This window comes from Ictidomys tridecemlineatus, chromosome 12, assembly GCF_052094955.1.
Source record: "Ictidomys tridecemlineatus isolate mIctTri1 chromosome 12, mIctTri1.hap1, whole genome shotgun sequence".
Taxonomy (NCBI): Eukaryota; Metazoa; Chordata; class Mammalia; order Rodentia; family Sciuridae; genus Ictidomys; species Ictidomys tridecemlineatus.
The window spans coordinates 17,507,397-17,531,656 of NC_135488.1; the positions used below are offsets into that span (position 1 = coordinate 17,507,397).

General features: G+C 41.8%; 2 long non-coding RNA genes across 2 annotated transcripts in view; one reads left to right on the forward strand and one right to left on the reverse strand.

The window, feature by feature from the left end:
• LOC144369075 (uncharacterized) overlaps positions 1–18,232 on the reverse strand; it is a 100,855-nt gene extending 82,623 nt beyond the window's left edge. Inside the window, exon 1 of the long non-coding RNA XR_013428531.1 lies at positions 18,112–18,232. This is a non-coding gene — a long non-coding RNA (uncharacterized LOC144369075). The remainder of the gene's footprint in view (positions 1–18,111) is intronic.
• LOC144369078 (uncharacterized) overlaps positions 1–19,396 on the forward strand; it is a 31,453-nt gene extending 12,057 nt beyond the window's left edge. Inside the window, exon 2 of the long non-coding RNA XR_013428538.1 lies at positions 16,801–19,396. This is a non-coding gene — a long non-coding RNA (uncharacterized LOC144369078). The remainder of the gene's footprint in view (positions 1–16,800) is intronic.
• The last annotated feature ends 4,864 nt before the right edge of the window (positions 19,397–24,260 follow it).

Sequence of the window (24,260 nt, forward strand, 5' to 3'; positions counted from 1 at the left end):
AATCAAAATTTATTCCCCCTATCTAACTGTGAGTTTATACCCATTAACCAATTTCCCCCTTCCCTCCACATGCTTTTTTTGATATTTATTTTTTAGTTGTAGTTGGAAACAATACCTTTATTTTATTTATCTGTTCCTATGTGGTGCTGAGGATCGAACCCAGGGTCTCGCACGTGCGAGGCAACAGCTCTTACCGCTGAGCTACAACCACAGCTCCCATGCTTTTTTTCCAATGCAGATTTTTTTTAAATTATTTTAATATTTATTATTTTTTAGTTCTCGGCGGACACAACATCTTTGTTGGTATGTGGTGCTGAGGATCGAACCCGGGCCGCACGCATGCCAGGCGAGCGCGCTACCGCTTGAGCCACATCCCCAGCCCCCAATGCAGATTTTTGACGATTTTATGGTTTGGATATAAAGTGTCCCTCCCTCCCAAAAGCTCCTGTTAATGCAGGAGTGTTACGAGGAGCAATGATTGGATTATGGGAGCAGAAACCTAATCAGTCCAGCCTTGTTTGAACTTGATAACTGGATGGTGTCTGTAGGCAGGAGGAGCCGGGCTAAAGGAGGTGGGTCACTAGGGACATGCCCTAAAAGCATTGTTCTTCCTGTGGCCCTTCCTCTTCCTCTCTCTCTCTCTCTCTGCTTCCTGACACTGCCATGAGCTCAGTAGCTTTCCTCCACTGGGTCCTTCCCCCATATTGCGCTGCCTCATCTCCAGCCTAGAGCCAGGGAGTCAGTCGTCCATGGACTGAGACCTCTGAAACCATGAACCCCAAATAAACTCTCCCTCCTCTAAGTTGTTCTTGTTGGGTGTTTTGGTCAGAGGAACATAAAAGCTGATTAACACAGACACCAATTTCAGACCACAGGAATCAAAATCTCTAACTATAGAGTCCAAGTATTTGTAGTTTTCAAATCTCTGTAGGTAGTTTTGCTGCAGAGCTCAGGGTTAAGAGCAACTCATCTTAATGATACAAGCACAAAAGATAAACATTGGATGATTCCGTTTGTGAAGTACCTAGAAGAGTCAAATTCATAGAGACAGGAAGTAACACAAGTGTTACCAAGGCCTCTTCAAGCCTCTGTGCCACCATTATTATTCCCCCCCTCTGCCTGAATGGACTTCCACTGCTTTCTTGTCTGGCTCATTCCTACTGTTCTGAGGCTCTGCTCAGGCTTGGGGCTGGGAGAAATGGCCATTCTGCGTTTTCTCTCTCTTTCTCTCTCTCTCTCCCTTGCTTAAAAATATCATTGGATGCACTAGAGATGGACTTGGGAATTGTGTTATTAATTCCCAAGTCCATCTCTAGCCCTGGCAGTGCTCCCAAGTTCTGGCTCCAACTCACACTTCCCACAGCTCTCTTCCACTAGACACCTGCTTTCCCTCAGGCATCTCCAACCCAAAGTGTCCAAAACTCAAGTTGTCATTTTCGCCTTTCCCACCCTGCTTTTTCTCCTGGGTTTTCTATCTCAAAACCTAGCATCATCATGTACTGTGTATGTCAGGTCATGAGAACAATGCTTCATAATGACTGGTAGCCGTTAACTATCATATGAGGGTTAGTAATATTGTTATCGATAGAATTATTATAATAGAGTAATAGTGACTTTCAGGAAATGTGGTGAGGCTGGTGGTGAAAGGCCACCATTCTGCAGCTGCACCTCCACATTTATATTAACTTAAAAGCCAGACTCTTCATATATCCAGATAGTAAAGGAAACTGTTAATGATAGAACTAGCTTGAACTGGAAGCCAAGCATTGTAGTTTATTTTCTCCAGAGCACTATTAGGTACAGAGAAGACAGCTTCCTTTGAAAGTGGAGCTTTGCAAAAAGGCCTCATGAAGGGTAGAAATGACAAGATATGTGAGATATATATATATACATATCTATATATGCACTACAAGGACACAGATGATCACATGTTGAACAACTTTCTATCCCTCTAATCAAGAGGTATTATAGATTTATACAAAGCATTCAAACTATGTATTAATGATTGACTAAACAAAACGGGTATGATATTATCAAAGATGAGTCCCTATGAGTGGAGAAATAAAATATGGTATACACATACAGTGGAATATTATCCAGCCTTTAAAAAGAAGGAAATTCTGACATATATTACAACATGAATAAACCTTGAAGACACCGAGCTAGATGAAATAAGCAAGACCCAAAATGATAAGTATTGTACAATTCGACTTATTTGAGGTACTTGGAGTAATCAAACTCATACAGATAGTAGAGGGATAGTTGTCAGGGGCTGGGAGGAGATAAGAATTGAGAACTATTAATTAATAGAAATGGGCTTGTTTAGTGGCAGAGAGTATGGTGGGGACCAAACCCAGGGCTTTGCACATGTGAGACAAGCATTCAACACTGAACTACACCCAGCCCAAAATGTATTGATGCAGAAAAGTGAAGAGAATAGTTGTGGAGACTGATGACGGCGATGACTGCATAACAGTGTGAAAGTTCTTAATGTCATTAAACTTAAAAGCACTTTAAAATAAGTAAATCGAAGCCAAGCACTACAGTACGCACACCTATAATCCCAACAATTTGAAAGGCTGAGGCAGGAGAATCCCAAGCTTGAGGCCAGCCTCAGCAACTTTTAAAAGAGACTATGTCTCAAAATAGAAAAAAATAAAATATAAAAATTTAAATGTGACTCAGTAGAGAGGTTCAAGCAGCAGTACTGCAAAAAAAATGTAAAATGGTAAATTTTATGTCATGTATATTTTACTACAACCAAAAAAAAAAAATTCTAAGACCATTCATGGCAGCACACGCCTATAGACTAAGTCCTGAAGTCTCCTATAGTCTAAGTTCCTCAGAAGGCTGAGGCAGGAAGATCTTTAGAGCCCAGGAGTTTGAGACCAGCCTGGGTAAGATAGTAAGAACTCATTTAAAAAAGAAAAAAAAAGAAAGTAGCTGAGTGATGTGTTACTTCCAGGCTGAAGCAGGTAAAAGAAAGTGTGTCTCCTCCCTCTCTTTTTCATATTTTGGTGCCTTTGTCAGGTAAGAAGTTGGTAGACACCACAGGATGCAGGAAACTTCAAGACAGTGCTTCTTGTAGAAAGGCTCATTCTGCATTATTTCTGTGAGAAACAAACTTTTGTTTTTTTTTAAACCACTGATATTTGTGGATTTATTTATTACCATAGCATATTCACACCTATACTGACTAATGCCGAGATTAACTGTAAATGATGATGTGCGGGTCATGATTAGTTTCCCCCATTTGTTCAGAGTCCAGTTCTAGCTGTGGCCTGCATTAAATACTGAAAACACTAGAGGGCACAATTGGGTTGTGGAAAACTTCAGTCAATGCTGGAAAATGGCACCTTGTGAAAATTGAACAATGCAACAGAAAGCTGGGTAGTGAAAATCATTAGTTTTGAAAGCAATTGTTTCTTCTATATATAAAAAAAAATGGTTGGCTACCTTTCTCCCTTTGGGATAATTTTAAAATAGATTTTACACTTTGATTTGAATATAAAAATTAATATTCCAAAAATACAAAGCCTAAATATATTTACAAATATGAATGCTTACATGAGAAAACTCGTGGCAGAGTTCTCAGTGGAAGAAAGACTTTGTTTCACATCAGTACTTTTGCCTTCCTTAGATCTTCCTGTCTACTGGCAGGGACTGAGTCGTCATGGAATCCCTGGGCTTTCTACCCCCATCAGCTGAAGAAGCTTAAGTTTCTAAGGTCTCCTTAGGATAAGAGGTGACCAGATGTTCCAAACATCAAGCTGTGACAGGAAGCTCCCCACCCACTCCAAATGTCATGCTGAGTTCCCAACAGACTTCCCTTTCCTGTTTCCTTTTCCCCCTCTTTCTAATTTTTTTCTTCAAAGTCTATTCAAAAGCTGCTGCCCAAACCATCTTCCTCTATTGTTGCTCTGATGACATCATTCCCTCTTTACCTAACTGACCCCTGTCTTTGGTCTCCTGGTCAAAGTTTGTCTTCACATATATGGACTGCCTCTGTGCCTGCCCCTGCCTCACTTTTTCCTTATTTTTTGTTTCTCACCAATTACTACAAAGGACTATGTCCTCCTATATCCTCTATATCCACATACCCCTTACAGTACTGGGGTTGAACAAAGGGGTGCTTTACCACCTATCTAAATCCCCAGCCATTTTTATTTTTTATTTTGAGGCAAGAGCTCACGAAGTTGCTAAGATCTGGCTAAGATCCTGAGGCTAGCCTCGAACTTGAGTTTCTCCTGCTTCAGCCTCCAAAGTCGCTGGGATTATAGGTATGCACCACCACAGCCAGTCAGAATTGTCTTTTTTTTTTTTTGATGTGCTATTACTGAAGGATCTGTTCATCTTTACTTCTAACAGAGACAGTATTCTCACTGCACTGTTCAAGACTTTCCTAGGACTATTCCAAACTCATTTCAATTGTGTATTCATTGCTTAAGAATATATTTGGCATCTTCTACAGATATAGCATTGTTCTAGCACCTAAAGAGGAGGTGGGAAAGAAGTAAAAAAAATATATGTGATCCTTGAACTCAAAATTACCAAGAAACCATTCAAGCTGGGAATTTTAGGAAACAACTAAAATTTATTCTCCTTTAAAAACTAAGGGGATGAACAGCAGGGGAAATTATGTAATAATATAAAATAACTACACTATCCCACGGGAGATTTGCAGTCATTCTAATTATTTTATTTTGTCAAGATTATAACTTCAATTAAAAATTTCTTGACCTGCAGCTACTCAGGAGGCTGAAGCAGAAGGATTGTGAATTCAAGGCCAACCTGGGCAATTTAGCAAGAATCTGGTTAAAAAAAAAATCGAGTCTTAAATAGGTGTTAAGGATACAAATTCCACACTGAATCACAACATTTTCTCCTTCCACTGCATGCCATGATCCTATTCAAAAAGGAAAAACAATTTTTAAGCAAGCTTAAGATAATACAGTATATAGTGTCATATCAACAGAAGAAAATATAATAATAGAAAAAGGGATTTGGGTCAAACCCAAGACTTTAATATGAGGTAAGCTACAATCTGAAGTAAACAATATCATTCAATGAAGCAAACTACCCAGATACTAGAAAGGATTATAAAATTAGATACTGTGGTTATGAGCCAGATGGGGTGGTGCACGCTTGTAATCCCAGCAGTTCTGGGGACTCAGGCAGAAGGATCACGAGTTCAAAACCAGCCTCAGCAAAAGTGAGGTGCTAAGCGACTCAATGAGACCCTGTCTCTAAATAAAATGCAAAATAGGGCTGGGTTTGGGGCTGGGGATGTGGCTCAAGCAGTAGCGCGCTCGCCTGGCATGAGTGCGGCCCGGGTTCGATCCTCAGGACCACATACAAACAAAGATGTTGTGTCCGCCGAGAACTAGAAAATAAATATTAAAAATTCTCTCTCTCTCTCTCTCTCCTCTCTCACTCTCTCTTTAAAAAAAAAATAGGGCCGGGTTCACTGGTTGAGTGTCCGTAAATTCAATCTCCAGTCACCGCCCCCCAAAAAGGATATCTTGGTCATAATCTCCTGATAACAATGTGTTATATAGAAGATCCACTTTGCATTGATATAAAATTTTGAAATTTTAACACAGGGTTAATCCTACACAAAAAATCACATGTCTTGAAAGGAAGTCACTTTTTCTCCCCTGGGTTCATGAATGCTAGGCATAAAATATTTACATGCTTAAAATTTTAAAAAATATATAAGTCAACATTTTTAAAGAATGTTTATTTGATAGAATCAAAGAAATAGTCGTGATATGCCACATTCATTAAGTTTGCTTTAATATTTCTCATTAAACAGTAACCATCACTTATTAAGTACTTACTCTGTACCACGTACTACATAAAATGCTTTATGCTTTTTTATAATTTCATTCTCAAACAGCAAACTGATGATCAAGAAACAATAATTATTTCCAATTTATGGAAAAAGAAACAGTGAGAAGTAACCTGCTCAAAGTCACCCATTATAGCTGAAATTCAAACACAGCAAGGCGCTCTTCAGCATCATGCTATACAATCTCAGAAAATTAAATGTGTGTACATACATGTTCAGAACAAAATACATTGACCATGGGACTGGGGCTGTAGCTCAGTGGTAGAGCCCTTGGGCTAGGCTCTGGGTTTGATCTCTAGCACTATAAAAATTTATTTAATTAATTAATTCAATATGTTCCACTATGAGGTTTTGGTGGAACCAATTAGGGATAATTAACTTACTACATTATATATGTCAAGGATAAAACTTTATGGTAGTTAATTTCATGCTCAGCATTTGGTCTAATGTTATTCTGGATATGTGTATGAGGGTGTTCTGGGTGAGATAATATATGAAGCAGTAAATTGAATAGAGCAGACTGCCTTCCATCAGTGTGAGTGGACATCATCCCATTCTTCCTCCCCACCCCAGGTACTAGGGACTGAATCCAGGAGTGCACTACCACGGAGCCACATGCACACATGCCCCTGATTTTCATTTTTTCTATTTATTTATTCATTCCATTCATTCATTCATTCATTCATTCATTTGAGACAGGGTCTCACCGAGTTGCCAAGTCTTCATATTTGCCATTCTCCTACCTGAGCCTCCAAGTCACTGGGATTACCAGCATGCTCCAACCGCACCCTACTTATCCAATTCTTTGAAGGCCTGAATAGAGCCCTGAATAAGAAAGAATTAACCATGCATGACTACTTTACAGTTTGAACATGGCTTTTTCCAACTTTGAGTTTTGCACTGAAACATCGGGTCTTCCTACTTCACCAGTAGGAAGGCTTTCGGCTTCCAACTGGAACTACACCATCTGCTCTCCCAAGTCTACAGCTTGGTTACTAACCCAGCAGAGGGGATTTCTCAGCTACTATAATCGTATAAGCCAGTTCCCTATATGGCTATGTATATATGCACATCATGTTGGCTCTGTTTCTCTGGGGAACCCTAACACAGAATTCTTAAGGTTCACCCAAGAAATTTTCCTAACAGCCAGGGAGAATAGAAAAATAATGACTCTTAACATTTCCCAGTTCCTGTCTGAATCGTGTAAAAACATATGGTTTGTTCCAATCATGACTCTTATCACCTACTAGTCATTTGAACTTGAGTAATTCACTTAATCTATCAGAGACTCATTCATTCATTTGCTCCTTTAATTCAACAAATACAGGCAGAATGCCTTTTCTGTGCCAGGCACTGAAAAGACTGGTTTAGTCACTGGAAATACTGGGCGAGGTACTGAAAGTATCAGAGTAGATAAGATAAAGTCCTCAGCCTTTAAAAGTTTGATGTAGTGAGAGTTGAGGGCAATTGATAGAAAAATCCACATTCAAAGTGGAGGAGTTGTAAATGTGATTCATTAAGCATCTGCACCTCCTACTCTACCCTACACAAATCATGTACTTCTGGCATGCTTAGAAGACTATTTCATGCACAGATTATATCCAAAGTGTACTATGCCCTCATCTTCCCTCTTGGGAATGGCTTTCTGTAACTGTCTCCCTGCATTATGTCCCAGTGCCTTTTCAAAGCTCTTGTTAGCTACCTCAGCCTCTCAATCTACTCCTACTCTAAATTACTGAAGATTTTATTTTTAATGTTCTTCATTAGCATTTTTTAGAAATGAACTATTACTCATCTGTGTATATAATATTCTGCTAAGCTTCAAAAGGCAGGGTATGTTCTTTTATTTCTTTGTTTTATGCAATACAATAACCACCTTTCCCCCTCCCCCCCCCCATGTACTTGTATGGAACTAGGAATTGAACCCAAGACCTCATGCATGCTAGGCAAGTGCTCTATCACTGTGCTACATGCCCAAACCTGTTTGTTTTAAGGCAGGGTTTCACTAAATTGCCAATGCTGGCCTTGAATTTGCAATCCTCCTGCCTCAGCCTATCGCATAGCTGGGATTACAGGTGTGTGCCACTAGGTTCTGCATATTCTTGCCCATTTCTTGAGTAACAGTAATGATTTTCTGTTGTTGACTCAAGCATGAGAAACTGGAAAATCGCTTCATTTCATTTCTGATTTTTCACAAGCTGCACGATGAAGAAAATACTTTATAATGGAAAGGTTATGTATAATATTTTTGGTTTCTAAGTAGAAAATTTTAAAAACATAATTATAATAAGGAAATGAATCAACATATATTAATGAGAATAAAAATCTCCTATTTCTGACAAATATCTAAAAGTACTCCTTTATGTAACAATTCTAATCTATAGTCAAGAACTAAATAAATCTTTGAAAAATGCTTAAACCATTTACTACTTGCAGTTGAAATATATTGATGATATGTGGTTAAAGAAATGCGCACTAGGAAAAAATGCAAATTAAAAACAACTTTCTAATTTGTAGAGGCAATGGAGAAATGTGATTATGAATCAGGCTCCTTATAACCACAAACTTGGTTAGCATTCCTAAGGCTCAGTTTCCTTTTCTTGAAAATACATAAATTAGAAATTTTTTTCACATAGAAGAATCTATTATTAGTGCATTATAGTCATACACAGTGTGCTGACATATTCATTTTGACATATTCATAAATGACAATAACATAGTTTTGCCCATTTCAGTGCCCAGTCCTGCCCCTTTCTTTCCCCTGATCCTCTTTCTCTAATCTTTCTTCTATTTGTTATTTATTTTTTAATTGATGAATTATAGTTATACATAAAATTGCAATACATTGAGTTATATTCATACATGCACCTGGAATAATTTGGCCAATTCCATTCCCCAGTTCTTCTTCCTTTCTCTCCTCTCCTCCCTCTCTCTTGGTCCTCTGCTTCTACTCTACTGATCTCCCTTATATTTTCATGAGATCCCATTTTTAATTTTTTTGTTGTTGTTGTTGTACATGGACAAAATGGCTTTACTTTATTTTTATGTGGAGCTGAGAATCAAACCCAGTGCCTCACACATGCTAGGCAAGCAGCTCTACCAATGAGTTACAACTCTAGCCCCATGAGATCCCATTTTTTTATTGTTTCCTCTTCAGCTTCTGCATATGAGAGAAGACATTTGACCCTTCACTTTCTAAGTCTGGCTTATTTCGTTTAGCATGATGTTCTCCAGTTTCATTCATTTATCAGCAAGTGACATTTTTTCATTCTTTCTGATCCAGTAGAACTGCATTGTGTGTGTGTGTGTGTGTGTGTGTGTGTGTGTGTGTGTGTGTATCACATTCTCTTTATCCATTCATCATTTATGGGCACCTAGATTGGTTCCATAACTTGGCTATTATGGATTATGCTGCTATAAATATTGGTATGCATGTATCAGTATAGTAATTCTAATTTTAATTCTTTTGGACAAATACCAAGAAATGTGATAGCTGGGTCATTTGTTGTGTTGGTTTCATTCCTAACTTTTCAAGAAATCTCTCTATTGCTTTCCAAAGTGGTCATACCAACAAAATATAAGTGTACCTTTTATATATACACAATATATAAGTGTACCTTTTTCCCCACATACTTGCCAGCAATAAATTAGAATTTTATTTATTTATTTATTTTTGGTACTGGGTATCTGCTCCCGCCTAAAAGAAATTTCTATCTAATGGCTGATAAATATTTCTATCTCTGAATGACAATGTCAGGTGGTAAGTACTGACTTTAGAATGAATCCCTAAGAGTGGCTTAGTGGTGCACACCTGTAATCCCAGTGACTTGGGAGGAGGATCACAAGTTTAATGCCATCCTCAGCAAAAGTGAGGTGCTAATTAAGTTAAGCTGTGTATAATTGCTGTGTCTGGATGATGCTGGATTGAAACAGGCTGTGTATTCAGTTGTAAATAGACCCCTGCTGTCCCGCAATAGAGCGGCTCCTGCTGCCTCGGTTGCCCCTCTGGTTGAGCTCTTGGGGGAATTCCTGGAGAGTTCCAGTTGGTTGGTGAAGTTCCTGTAGAGGGAGTTCTGGTGGGTGTGTGGTGTCGCTGGAAGGGCCAAGTGGGTGGCATGTGTGTGAGTTCGGAAATAAAGTTTGTTCCTGCTTGAGTGGCTCGTGATTTGTGCCCAGCCAGACTGTGGCAACCTTTCAAAGTGTATAACTGAGTTGCACAAAGCTTTGCAACCATCACCATAAATTCCAGAATACATCCATCACCCCCAAAATAATTTGTTTTACTCAGAGTCCAAAGATCATTGCATTATCATAGCCTTTTAAATATTCAAATTTATCAAATACTCACTTGGACTTTGCATAGTTCTGTGCTATTAACCATCTCAAGATTTGATATTCTGTATTCTGTATTTATTTTTTTTTCTTTCCTTCCTTCAAATATCTTCCAGATTCTTCAGGGCAAATGGTAAACACTTAAGAATGGGTCCTAGGTACTCTAAACAGACTCAGGAAATGCTTTGTTCTTTTGATGTATGTCACATCATCTCAAAGGAAATGAGACTGGTAATTTTTACAGAGCATATGTAAAACCTTCAGCTAAAAGCTTTAAAAAGTTGTTTATTTTGGAACCTTTTATAAAAGGGGGGATTTTTTTTCTACTTCAAGGTTAAATAAAATCTACAACTATACAACAGGTTCCTAACAGGTTTAAAAAGAACCTAAATATTTTCATATAAACAGTTCATATAGAATTTTTAAAGTCACTCACCAAAGCAGGAAACAAATTTTCCAGTCTGTGGTTTTTAAAACATCTATTCCTTAGTCTCTTGCTTTGCTTCTATTTTAATTTGTTGGAACTAATTTTACCTAAAACGAGCAAAAATGCCTATTTTCTATTTTATGCCAACATTATCTGGTCTCCAAGAGGAAAACTCTATTTTAGTCATGTTTGGATTTTTTAAATAGCATCCTCTAATATTGACTTTATTTATTTATACTTATGTGGTGCTGAGGATCAAACCCACTGCCTCACCTCACCAGGTGAGCGCTCTACCACTGAGCCTGCATCTTCTAAACTTAAGAGTCATTATATATACTTTGAATCTTCTGTTCACGATTACTTATTCTTTAGTAAAAATAGGTTTGAGTATTCATAAGCAAAAGTACTCATGTAAATTGATCTTCAGAATACACAGTTCAAATAATTTGAAATGGTTATAGGTTTGTTCACTACAAAGAAATTAAAAATAGTGATAAAACTAGAAGATAGCCTTTTTTTAAGTGACTACTTCTTTTAGTTAAAACCAAAAAAATTTTAACCGAACTAGGTATTTGCTGTAAAAACTTAATTTTATTAATCTCTAATGAAAATCTCCAAAATAAAACTATTTTAACATAAAATTTGGTATAATTATATTTTCCCTAGGAAAAGGCCCTAATAAAGTCTTTGAAAATCTATGACTCTTTGTACTCCCTGGATTTTAATATGTTCTATTCACCCCCAGTTTCTCCAAGTTAATAATCATAGGATTGCTTTTAATATAGACCAAAATGTACAAAATTTATTGTAAGACACTATATTTTTTTATTTTTTATTTATTTTTATTTTTTAGGTGTAGATGGACACAACACAATGGCTTTATTTTTATGTGGTGCTGGGGATGGAATATAGGTCTTGCCCATGCTAGGCAAGCGCTCTACCGCTGAACTCATCCCAGCCCATACATTTTTTTTTAAATAAATGAATGAATAAGCTGATTTTTAAAAATATTTTAAAATATTACCTTCTGTTGGGCTATTATTAACTATTATAGTAGCTCTTACCACAGAGTTATGGTTATCATGCAAGGCTTCACTATACTTACCTAGACTTGGTAGATTAAAATGCAAATCTTAGATAGCACAGATATTTTGCATTTGGTAAGGTAATCATTTATGCTGTATACATAGTCATTTCCTAGATATTTGGTTCTTTGTTTCAAGACCATGGTTTTAGGGGGTGTCAATGAAAGGTTGAGTGGATAGCTGCAAAATAATCATCTCCGGAAAGCTTGACTTTTTCCCCATTTTTTTATTGGTGCATTACAGTTGCACATAATGATGGGACTTTTTACATATTTCTACACACACACAATATAAAAGTAAAATTTGGCCACAAAAAAACTAGATTTAATACTTTTCTTCTGAATTAAATTTATTCTTTTTAAGCTAGTCTTATAAAGTTTACCCTTTTAAGCTAGTCTTATAAAGTTTACCCTAATCCTTTCTTAGGAATATAATAATATAAAAAAATAATTTTTCAGGCTGGGGTTGTGGCTCTGTGGTAGAGCACTCGCCTAGCACGTGTGAGGCCCTGGGTTCGATACTCAGCACCACATAAACATAAATAAAATAAAGGTATTGCATCCAACTACAACTAAAAAATAAATATTAAGAGACTTTTCTATGAGTTTATAGAATCTCACATTTCTTAGGTATGTATTTCTAATTAAAAATACAATTTACCCATTTTATTTTTTTAATATTTATTTTTTAGTTGTAGTTGGACACAACACCTTTATTTCACTTGTTTATTTTTGTATGTGGTGCTGAGGATCAAACCCAAGGTCTTGCACATGGGAGGTGAGCACTTTACCGCTGAGTCACAAACCCAGCCCCAAATTTACCCATTTTATTATTCCAGAATTTGGAGAAGTAAGTGCTGCTTTATGTGGTCATTGGTATAACACTTAAGAATAATTCTGGGGGCTGGGGATGAAGCTCAGCATGTACCGGGTCCTGGGATTGATCCCTAGCATTGTAATAAAAAAAAAATTATTTTCTGTAATCATAATAACTTTCAGTAGAACAGGTTTTGGAGCATCTCCTTTTATTGGGTTAAACTCCTCTAAGTCTAAAGGCTCATTAATCTGTGAATGAGAACAGAACTAGCAACCAGGGTTATTATGAGGATTTAGGAAATTATACACATAAAGGCACAGCAGACAGTAAGGGCCATTAGTAGCCATTGCTTTTCTTGTAGTTGCTGCTGGTATTTTATCAATTCTATTATTTGCAATGCTTATATGGTTAACTCACTCACATGACCAAAAACACATATCATCACAATATGGGTCTCATATTAAATATTTCTTGCATATGTGATTACTTCAAAAAGGAGGAAAATTAAGTGGTAATTTCAAGTAATCAAAAGCCCTATTCAGCTGAAGGCATCGTGGTACATACTTGGAAACTCAGTTACTTGGGAGGCTGAAGCAGGAGGATTCTAAATTCAAGGCCATGTGGGCAACTTAGTAAGACCCTGTCTCAAAATTTAAAAGACAGAAAGGGAAGCTGGGGATTTAGCTCAGTGTTAGAGCACCCCTGGGTTCAATCCCCAGTACCACAAAAAAAAAAAAAAGAAAGAAAGAAAGAAAGAAAAACACAAAGCCCCATTTATATACAAATCAAAGGAGAGTGAATACATTAGGTAAAGTATTTAATGCAGTGTGATTTACATCAAATATTAAGATCTGGTGAATCAGATTTTAAAATTTGGTCAGACACATAGATGAAAAATAATGTATAAGGTCAAAAAGTACAAAAAGCAGGTTTAGCTTTAAGAGATTAAAACGTTTTAAAAGCATGGATTTATTCTAAACACATTTTTAAAAACCCATAGTGTCACTTTAAGAAGCCTATTATAAAAAGTTACTTAATAGCAAGTACCCGTTTATGGTTCATAATATGAAGTAACGTTTTTAAAATTTCTTTTTGCAGTGCCCAGGTCTAACCCAGGGGAGTTCTCCCCCTGGGCTACATTCCCAGACTATTTGTTTGTTTATAAACAGAATCTCACTAAGTGGCCTGGCCTAGCCTCAAATTTGTAATCCCCTTGCCTCAATAGCTGGAATTGCAGGCCAATGCTACCCACCCAGCAATACAAGTTAACTTTAAAGACCCTGATACATAATTTATTTTCTAAATCATCAATGCAGGCAAACATTCTAACTTTAACTTTTTGCCTTCAAGCAAAATTGTGTTCTACTTTTCATAACCCATTTGTAAAGATTTCCAGAATGTAGCAATCTGGTAGCAATTTTAGTGGTGTTTAACTTAGTGTCAGAGACTCTGACGCATTTTGACTATACATCAACTTAATGGAGCAGAAAAGTACAGGCCAAACCCTTGGTAATGGCTATAAGGACTGGGAATATAGATCAGAGCACGAAATTACCAGTCTATAGGACAGATCAAATCAAATGATTTTCAACACATTTTAATTCCAATTTTAGGGTGGCTCCTGTCTAAATTTTGTTGAGGATTCTGAAGACGAAGTTAGTGTTCTATGAGAAAAGTGTTGCTATGTATTGATTTTAAAGCCATGGCTGACATGGGTAGACAGAAAGAGGGACTGACTTGTCAACTGTCTAAGTTTGGTATATTACATGTGGTACAAGGCACATGAGTCTCGGCATCAGGGGCCTGCAATCTCTTATCTTCACTCTGGCTATACATCTGATTCATCCTTCTCTCTCTGTGAAAACTAGTTCCCCCATCACGTGCACCCAACCCTACTCTGTTAATGTGGCAGGAAATGTTGCCCTTTCAGCTCCTGAGTTGACTGTCAGCGGTACAATCAGTAGGAGAGACTAAGTTATGGTTCTTATTTGCAAAGAACAGAAAGAGCCCCTTAATTTAAACAGAAAAGACATTTATTTAAAGGAAGTTGTTTGGGATCATCAGCTCTGGACACTTCTTGCCTCCTGCAACTGAACTCTCTATCCCTCAACCCTCACTTTCTGCCATGGAACTCTCAACTCTACCATGGCCACCATGAATAATCTGAGTCACCTCTGTGTCACTCCCTCAAAATTCAAACTCCAGATTGAAGCCTGGGATTAGTAGTAAGGTACTAAGACCCCAGGTCTATACTCTCCCTATTTATAGAGGACAAATTCTCAGAAAAGAAAGTTAATCAGATAATCTCAAAAGACTTCTACTCCTTGCTGTATTTTGCTTGACAGAGATCATGTAACAGGACCATCTAGCTTAGAAACTGCAGTCAGAAAGTAGAGTGAGGAACCAATTCAGAGTATGAAAGTTTGAAGCTGTAGGTAAGCCTAGAAATAGTCAGTGGATACCCGGAAGCACAGTTAAAATTAGGGGATTTAACATGACTGAGGCCAAAGAGCAAGAGAACCAGAAAGAACTGAAGCAGAGAATAAACCAAGATATGATCTCAAAGTAAATGCCAAGAGCAAAGTCTAGACTACTAGAAAACAGTCATGGAGCTGAGAGGCATGGCAGGCACAGGATGAAATTCTTTGACTGTGACCCAGGTAGCAGCCACAAAGTTAAAAGCTAGAAAAACAACAAAAGAAGCAAGATGATGGGGTACATTTGATGATATTCATTTAAGATTGCTGGCTGTGACATTTATTAATTGTAAAAATGTTTATCAACATCCGTTCATTGTCAGACATGTATATGTGTGTGTGTGTGAATATATATATATATATTTCCATTGATGATTCTCTTAGATAGCTTTTGCCCAGTTGAGGGAAAGTTAAAACTATGATCCATGAGCCACAGTCCTTGAGGGAAAAAAGATACCAAGTGTTGAGAAATGGGTGGGTTACCGTATTGTTTCACTAAGCTTGGCACCATGAGTCTAACACTCAAGGAAAAATACCTTACTTTTGCCTGATCCTCCAAATCTTTGCTTATAGAGGGGTCCTCATATTCCTCCTAATTGGGCTTATGAACAATCTTGGCAAGGCCATGGTGCTACAGATAACTTCAGGCACCAAGTAGACTTGAGGAGATCTAGTCTTTGAATGGTAGAAGGGGTGGTAGTGGGGATGGGTGTTTGAGGGCAGAGGCATGCATATTGCATGCACCTTGTGCAGGGCCACAGGCTTTCTTTCCACTGTTACTAGGAAAAGAAAATCATTATCATGGCCTCAGTAATGGAAGCAGCAGCAGATCACTCACTGATAGAAAGAAGTTTATCTTAAAAAACATTTTTTTTTCCTGGCAGAATCACAGGTTCCAGGGTGAATATGGGCATCAGTTCAACTTCTAATCTTTTAAACTTCCAGCCAAATTATTTTAAACATTAATAAACTTAAATAAAACATTTTACTTTTCTAGGGAGCTATTTGTTTAAAGCTTTCCCCTGGTTTTCTTACCAGTCAAACTTTTCCCCAGGCATTTCTAGACAGGTCCCTTCTCACTCCTTCACACACATACAATACCAGACCTCTATGTCATGCAGGAGAGCAACACATAGGGTCAAGCATCTTCACTTGTCCATTTCATAAGTAAAATAAAAAGTTTTTCATTAAAAGTAACATCTAGCATATAAAATTCAAATAAGACTTTACCGATTCTGTCCCATTAAAAAATAAATGTTTTATATATTCCTGGAAATAAGTGAGCCATTGAATGTAAGATACTAAACTTTCCAGGTTTTTTACAGACTAAAACTTGGCACTGGACAATGATTATTTGAAAAAGGAAAACAGGAATTGAAGTAATAAACAAAAACAAAACAAAACCAAAAAGATGAGGGTGAGGTGAAGCAAATTCAAGTCAATTTAAACTATAACTTGTAGGTGAGATTTTGACACCACCTTTAAATCTCCATACAGAACAAATTCAAAGCTGGATAAACTAGTATTGTAAACTTGATTTTTTGAGTCTGAGAGTTTAGGAAAACAAAAATATTTCTACTCTGGCTATAAGTTCAGAAAGACAACAACTCAAGGACTTTATTTTCTTGTTTTAAAAATATGTCTACTCAAAAATTTTAATGTCTAAAACATCAACGGCAAATATAGTTTTAGTAATTAAATGAAGCACCTTGTCATATTACATGTGCCTTTTTGTTAATGTGGATGCCTATGCTTACTTTTGGTTCATTTAGTGAGCTGAAGAATTTTATTTTATTTTTTTACCTCCTTAAGTTCCTAGAATACCGGAATACTGACCCAGATGATTGTGCTATTTCATGTTTATCGAAGATGATTCTGAATTTCACTAAAACCACAAAGGAAACCAAAAGTCCCACATTAATAGTACCACCAAACAGGAAACAAAAAGCGGAAATTAAGAGCTTGACAAGACAGAAGTGACTTCAGCAAAACAGCCTCAAAGTTTAACCCATCTCCACCTTGACTTAACCCTGGTTCTTTACCCTGGTTCCTTCCGGACCCTTCCCATTCTGTAAGGCAAATAGGAAAGGTGCATGGGTTCAGATAAACACAATTCTAGTTGTGGCTGCTCTGCTTTTGAGGACCCAGCCTCAGTTTCCACAGCTGTCGAGTAAGGTCATAATACCTGTCCCTCACTGGGACATTGCCAGGATCACATAAGAATACGCTGTCCCAAGATAAGCGAAAGCCACCAACTTGGGATGGTTGCCAACAGGACTCAGCCTGGTTCCCCTCCCGGCAAAGCTGGTTCGACCTACAGTCAACAGGAAGCTCCCGGGGCAGGGACAGGATCCCGGCCTCGGAAAGAGGCCAGACACGAACGTTTTTGGACGGCGACCAGGGCGGTGAGGAGAGTGTGAGCAACGCCTTCCTGGCTCGCACGGCTGGGCTGAGATTTTACTATCCACGACAAAGAGTGCGGAAGCATAGTACCGAGAAGCCAACAGCCAACCAAGAAAAACTCAACCCTGCTCTCCCCCACGATAACAAAGCCCCAAAGCCCTCGGCACGACGGCCCCAGAGCAGAGGGGCAGGAGAAAAGGCAGGGGGACGGAATCGGCGCGCCCCATTCAATCGTCGCCGCCGCAGCCAAACACGCCAGCCGCGGGCCGAGGGTGGGCAGCGGCGCTGCGGGCCTGCTCCGCGGGTGGAGAAGCGCCTCCTCCTCACGCCCCCTCAGCCTGCGCCGCCCCGGGAATCCGCCCACGACCCCGCCGCCATGTTGGGTCAGGAGGAGTGACCCGGCCCCGCCGCCGACCCGGACCTCGGCTGAGCGGCTCTGGGCCCGCGGAGGGGCTGGGGGCGCCGGCGCCGGAAGGCGCGAGAGTCGGGCCCGCGCGGCGCGAGTTCCGGTAAGCGGGCGGTAGCGCGCAGGTAGCCGCAGCCCCCGCCCCGTGCCCGCCCCCACCGCGGAGCGGAGGCAACGTCCGCGGGGCCCTCTCCCTCCTCCACCTCCTCAGCGCTGGGCGCGAGGCGGTAGCGACGATGGCGGAGCCGGCCCGGGACTTGTTACTTGTGGAGGAGGGAATTCCCGGGCTCCCCACCCCTCGGCCCCACTCTCACCTCCTCCTCTCGCGGCCCCGCCCCCTCCTTAGTGTTCGCCACGCTCCTGAAGACCACGCTGCCCCCCTCTTCTTCCTCTTCTCAGCTCTCAGCAAGGCCTCAGGACAAGTGCCCCAGAAAGCTTCGGCTTGGGCTTTGATGGTTGCCTTCACATCTCTGGTGGGAGGCAGGGGGAAAAAAGTCCCCCACTTTATTTTCCAGTAAACCTCTTGCTGTTCTCACAGGAGTCTCAGCTCCTTGGCAGGGAAGGTCCTGGGTTTCTTGGGTCTCACTGCACCTCTGCCCTGCCTTTGTCTCTGAGAGGATCCTGACTGCCCAAAAAGGGACAATGCCTGGCTATGCTTCTGACACCTCTGCTCACTCGGCAGGGGAGTCAGGGCAGGTGGAGTCACCAGAGGAGCTGGATTCAGCTTCCCTGGAGGAGCAAAAGGTGGCTAGAGAGGGGCAGACCCCCAAGTCCCTGCCCAGGATCCCCACCTGCTGGCTTTGGTGCTGTCCATACAGTGCCCACCAGGAGGCAGAGGGGCTCCAGGCTGTGAGTGGCTGAGCTGGGTAAGCAGGGCCATGCCTGTGAGAGGACTGCACCCAGCCCCAGTCACCTGCTTCTTGCTCAGGGAGCCTTCGCCCTCTCCACGGAGGTGATGTGAGCCCAAGGCCCCAATTGAGGTGGACAGGTGGGGCACACAAGGTAATGCAGGTGAGGTAGGCGTCTGCCTTCCAGCAATAACTCTGCAGGGACTGCTGCTTTCTTAGTGCCAGGAGAAGCCCACCCAAGTCAGCCTGTGTCAGCCAAGAGGCTGGCCTGGGCCTGGGCCCCACGCAGGCCTGCAGTATTGTCAGGCAGGTGGATGCCCTTTTGCCCTTCCTCATGGTTGCACGCCCCCCCCCACCAGAGCACTCCCCACTGTGAAAAAGAGAAGTGAGATTTAACTGTTCATAAAGCACCTGACTTCCCTGAGTACCTCCAGGTCCTTCCACTAGCCCTGAAACATGGGGGGCTACTGTCCCTTCATTGGGGCCCAATGACCTGGGCTAGGGGAAAAAGGTCCAGGCTCCCTTCTCATGGAAAGCCCTGCTTTGTACAGACCCAAGCACACACACCAGGCAGTCACTTTGGGTCCTGGTGCAAGTTCGGATCAGTTCAAGTCCATGTGTCCCACGGCTGGTCAGAGCCCTGGGCCAGGACCGTTCAGCCAGGGTGGGGAATGAGGCATTATCACCCCAGGGCCCCTCTTTCCTCTTCTCCCCAACCCTGGTGTACAATAAAGTGTCTGTTCTTACCAAAGCCCTCTTGCTTTTCTTACCTGCTCTTGGGATCAGGGAAAGGGAATGGGAGAAGCCAAGGATCCTGAGGGAAGTTTTGGGGTGAAAGCTTAGAGTGCAATATGTGGACAGGATTCCTGAGGGTGCGTGCTGGCTGGCAAAGGAGCTTGGGAAGCCACATGGATTTATTTTCCTAGGAATTCCTCTAAGGTATTATCAGTGCACACACCTGTGGCTACTCCAGACACCTAACTCCTGTGAGCTTTGCAGCCTTTCTTTGAGGGAGATGCTTTTGATCTAGATGTTTCCAGGTGAGGAAAATGAGACTCCATCTGATGTGAGGATAGTGTTTGGTGGCCTTTTCCAGGGCCTTGCACATTCCTGTCCTGACTGCCAGGGAAAGCCATACCTGTCAGCTCATCAAGGGTGGGGTACATGAAGGCCTTCTGGGGGGTGGGGGTTAGGGACTAGGAAGCCGTCAGTGTCCAGAGGTCCCAGAGCAAGGGCTGGAAAGGCAGGGGACTCGGGGTACTGGAGAGGCGGATTGGCCGTGAATGAGCTGAGTTCTGAGTTCCAAACCATCCTTGATTCAGGCTGACTATCTCTTTTGGAAACTCCTGTGGAAGGTGAAGATGAACTACAGGATGTGACGTCACCTATTGTCTCAAATTTCTATCCCAAGTACTTATTTATTAAGCATCCGCTGAAATGCTCAGCACCAGGAACAGAATGAGCAGGTGGCAGGGGAAACTCTTCTCCCTGCCTCCTTCAAGATGCACAGATATTTGAAGAGCCAAGATGTCTGGCTTCGGATAGGGCCTCACCCCTGCCCTGCCCCACTGGTCCAGAAGGATGCTGCTGTGTGACTTTAGACACACTCAGCCAAGGTCCCTAAAGGAGACTTCCATTTTCTTCCCCTGCCATAGACAGGAAAGCTGTACCAGGAATAACCACTAGGTGGCGGAAGAACCTTCTTTCCAGATCCCAGCCTGTGTCTGGCTCCTCCTCACCACTTACTCCTTTGTGGGTTAGTTTATTTATTGAACAAACACTTATTAAGCACTCACCATGGGCAGCCTCCCTGTCAGCCATGGATACATAAAGATACGTAAATCAACCCCCACTGTCCTGAGTCTTGCCAAGGGAAGAATCCACCCTGTGACTCCAAATCTCCCCACTTGTCTCTCAAACAGGAGAATGTCCCAGTGCTAGAAAAGTTATTACTTGTATAGTCATACATACTTTTGGCTGAAAGTAACGCTTTGCTCTGGGGTTCTAGGGTCAGACTCCTCAAGTTCAAGTTCAAAGGCTGGTTTGATCTCACATTTCCTGGGAGACCTTGAGGAAGTTATTTAATTCGTCTGATCTTAAATTTCCTAGTATGTAACGTTGAAATAATGAATATATTGAATGAGATAATCCAACACATTATTGCATATTGTGTTCCAAGTTAGCCAAACAATTAAAACAATGATTTTATTACATCTCACAATTTTATGGGTAAGCAATTCTGGCAGAGCTTGTCTGAGCAACTCTTCTAGTAGCAACTGAGGTCATTCAGTGGTATTCAGCTTGCAGAAGAGCTGGTCTGGAGAGTCCAAGGCAGCCTCCCTTACATTCATTCAAATGTCTAGCCCCCTCAGAGGAAAAGACTGGGAGCCTGGGTTCAGCAGGGAACATCAATCAGAATGAACAGAGTGAACTGGTTCCTCCAGCGGAGTTAAACTCTGGTGATCAGACTTCTTATCTCAACTCCAAGTGCCCAGAGAGAACATTTCGAGAGGCAGGAACTGCATTCCTATCATTCCAGCTGCTTAGGAGGCTGAGGCAGGAGGATTACTGGAGTCCAGTAGTTCAAATCCAGCCTGGGCAATATAGGGAGATCATTTCTAAAAAACAAAATCTCCAAGAGGCAGAAAATGAAAACTGCCAATTTCTTAAGGTCTGGTCTGGAAAATGGCACACTGTCACCTCCACCGTATTCTATGGATCATAACATCTGCCCGGAATTAAGGGGAGGGCACACAGAATTAAGGGGGGGGGGCGTTGGCTGCCCATGTAATGAAGCTGTTCTAGGGTGTTAGGGATCTTCCTCTTTGGTCATTGGCATCTGCGTGGAAGCCTTCTCCTTGGACCCACAGAACTGGAACATACAAGAGGTCTGTTCTGATGTGGAAGTCAGTGGGTAAATGTGGGTCCTGGGTGGAGGAAGCAGGTGATAAGGACATGCAGGAGAACATGAGAGACTTCTTCTGCCTCATTTTTGCCCTGGGGTTAGATGACACAGGTAGTTTGAACCATGAGTCTCTCGCCAACTGTGGACAAGCCACTAACCCTCCGAACCTGCAATTTTCTAATCTGTAAAAGGAGGTTGACAATAAAATCTCTTCTTGGAGGGGATGCTGTGAGGAATAAACACACTCCTTCTTGTAGTACCTGCTGGAACACCGTATAGAAATCTTCCAAATGGTAATACAAGAGCTGCTCGTTAAACATTACCCTCCTCTCTTGCAACCCCTGGGTAGGTTCATGGGGCCTGCTTCACCCTGGGAGCTCCATCAGCCGTGCAATGAGCCAGGCTCCTAGAACAGTTTGAAGACATTTCAGTCTGAACCCGAGAAACCAAGGAAGGAGGAGTGAGAGGATCCCCTTTCCAAAGAAAGGGGTACTCAGAGTGTGGGGGGGCAGTCTTCCTGATCCTGAACACTATCCTATTCCCCCCAAGAGCCATAACCACACACCCACAGGCTCATCCAGCTCCAAGTATAAGGGACTTGGGCCAAGGTTGAAGTATTTCACAGATTTCAGTAATGCAATGGTTTGTTTTTTGAAGAAAAGTCCCCAAGAGTAGAGTCAAAAATCCCTAATTAATCTCCTTTTGCCCTGTGAGAGCTCTTTGTTTGTTTTTACTTGAACAAATTCTATTTTTTGTTTTAGAATTTTTTTTAAAAAAATTTAAAAGTGGAGTCTATCTCTCTTGAATTTGAATAAGCAAATGCCTCTTCTAACCAACAGAATATGGTGGAAGTGAAGCTCTATGACTTCCAAGGGTAGATTAGCAAAAGCCACGCCACTTGTATGCAGTGTTCTAGGGATACTGGTTCTGAGGGAGACCAGCTGCCACGTCAGACCCCGAGACTGCACATAGAGGCTGTGTGTTTACAGGTGCTTAAGTTGGCCTCTTCAGCCGAACACTCAGTAGACGACAGCCAGCGTCAACTGCCAGGCACATGAACATGCCTGGTGAATGTTTAGACCAGCTGGGCTTTAAAAGTTTGGGGTCCTAGTTTACATGTGACTGCAGCTGCATGGAATATTCTAAACAAGAACCGTCTTATGGAGCCCTTTCTAACTTCCCAACCTATAAAATTATGAGCCAAAGAAAATGGCTCTCAAATTTACACCACTAAATTCTGGGGGTAATTTGTTTTATAGCAGTAGTAACCAGAATGTGAAATTGAGTGATCATTTGGTCAACCTTCTCATATAACAACTTATTCCTACGAGTAAGCAAATGAAAACTAGGGACAAGGTCTGGGTTTCTTTTTACTTATTTATTTATTTTTATGCGGTGCTGAGGATCGAACCCAGGGTCTCACACATGTGAGGAAAGCTCTCTACAGCTGAGCCACAACCCCAGCCCCAAGGCCTGGGTTTCTTGGCTCCCAGTCCAGTGTACCACACTGCCAGGTACTGACAGGAAGGGTGCCAGTCCTCTCTCACCCTGTCCTCCCTCTGTTAATTCCATGTGCAGGTATGAATCTAGTAGTCTGAGTGCCTAGGATTGTGTTAAACACATGGGAAATACACAAAGAAGGATCAGGCCGGGCAGGGGTCTTAGTCTCATGGAGGCAGTCACATCTGACTTGAAGTACCCCTCCCGTGGCATAGCCACCAGTGCCAGACACACTGGCTTAGTGCCAGACACACTGGAGGGAAACCTGGGAGAAGGGGAGAATGTCTGTCATTCAACAAACCAGCAAACCATCATGAGGATTACTCTGTGCCAGGCAGAGTGTCAGCAGTGCAGCAGAAAGACGGAGTGAGGGTCTGTCCCCAGGCTTCCAGGGTCAGAGCTGGCTGGATTCCAGTCTCTCCCTTCCTGCCCAGGGCTGACCCATAAAGGAAGGATTCCTGGGTTTCATGAGCAGCCAAGAGGATCCTGAGTTTGGTTTGCATCTCCAGGCAGCTGCTTCCCATTTCCCCAGGACACTGTTGGAGGGGACCGGGCCCACTAGGACTAATGAACTACTCTAATGGAATGAACCAGTTTTACTGGAATTTAGTCTGGGTGGGAGGACTCTGTACTTTTCTAGATGGAGAAATGCTGAGTGCCAAGAAGTCTTGCCAGCTGGGACCTAAGTTAATGTGTGTGTGTGTGTGTGTGTGTATGTCTATGTGTGTGTCTGTATGTGTGTTGGGTGGTGGAGGTGATTTCTGGGCCTAGGCTGGTCTCCAGCCCAGCAGCCTTGAGCAAAGAGGCCCCTTGGCACCTGGGTCCACTCTGCTGGCCCTGGTCCTGTGACTTCCACAAACTCTGTTCTACATGCAGAGGCCACATGGGTCCCCACATTTTTCTCTGGCCTTGGCCCAGCTGCAGCCATGGCTTTGCCTTTCAGGTTCACTGCAGCTGCTTGGGCATGTGCCTGTGAGCTGGCTCCCAGGTTCTTTCTAACCCTATAACTCTAAGGCCACGGTTTATGAGGCCTTAAGTCCTGGTCCAGCCTGAAACTGTGGTCTGTATCCTTCTGGCCTCTTCCCTTTAGGAGCTGGGCCATCAGAGGATGTGTTTGGAGTTACCCAGAGCCCCTAATACAACTTCAATCCGATTTTCACAGTAACCCAACTGTACCTTCAGTCCTCGGCCACAGCCATCTTAGCTGACC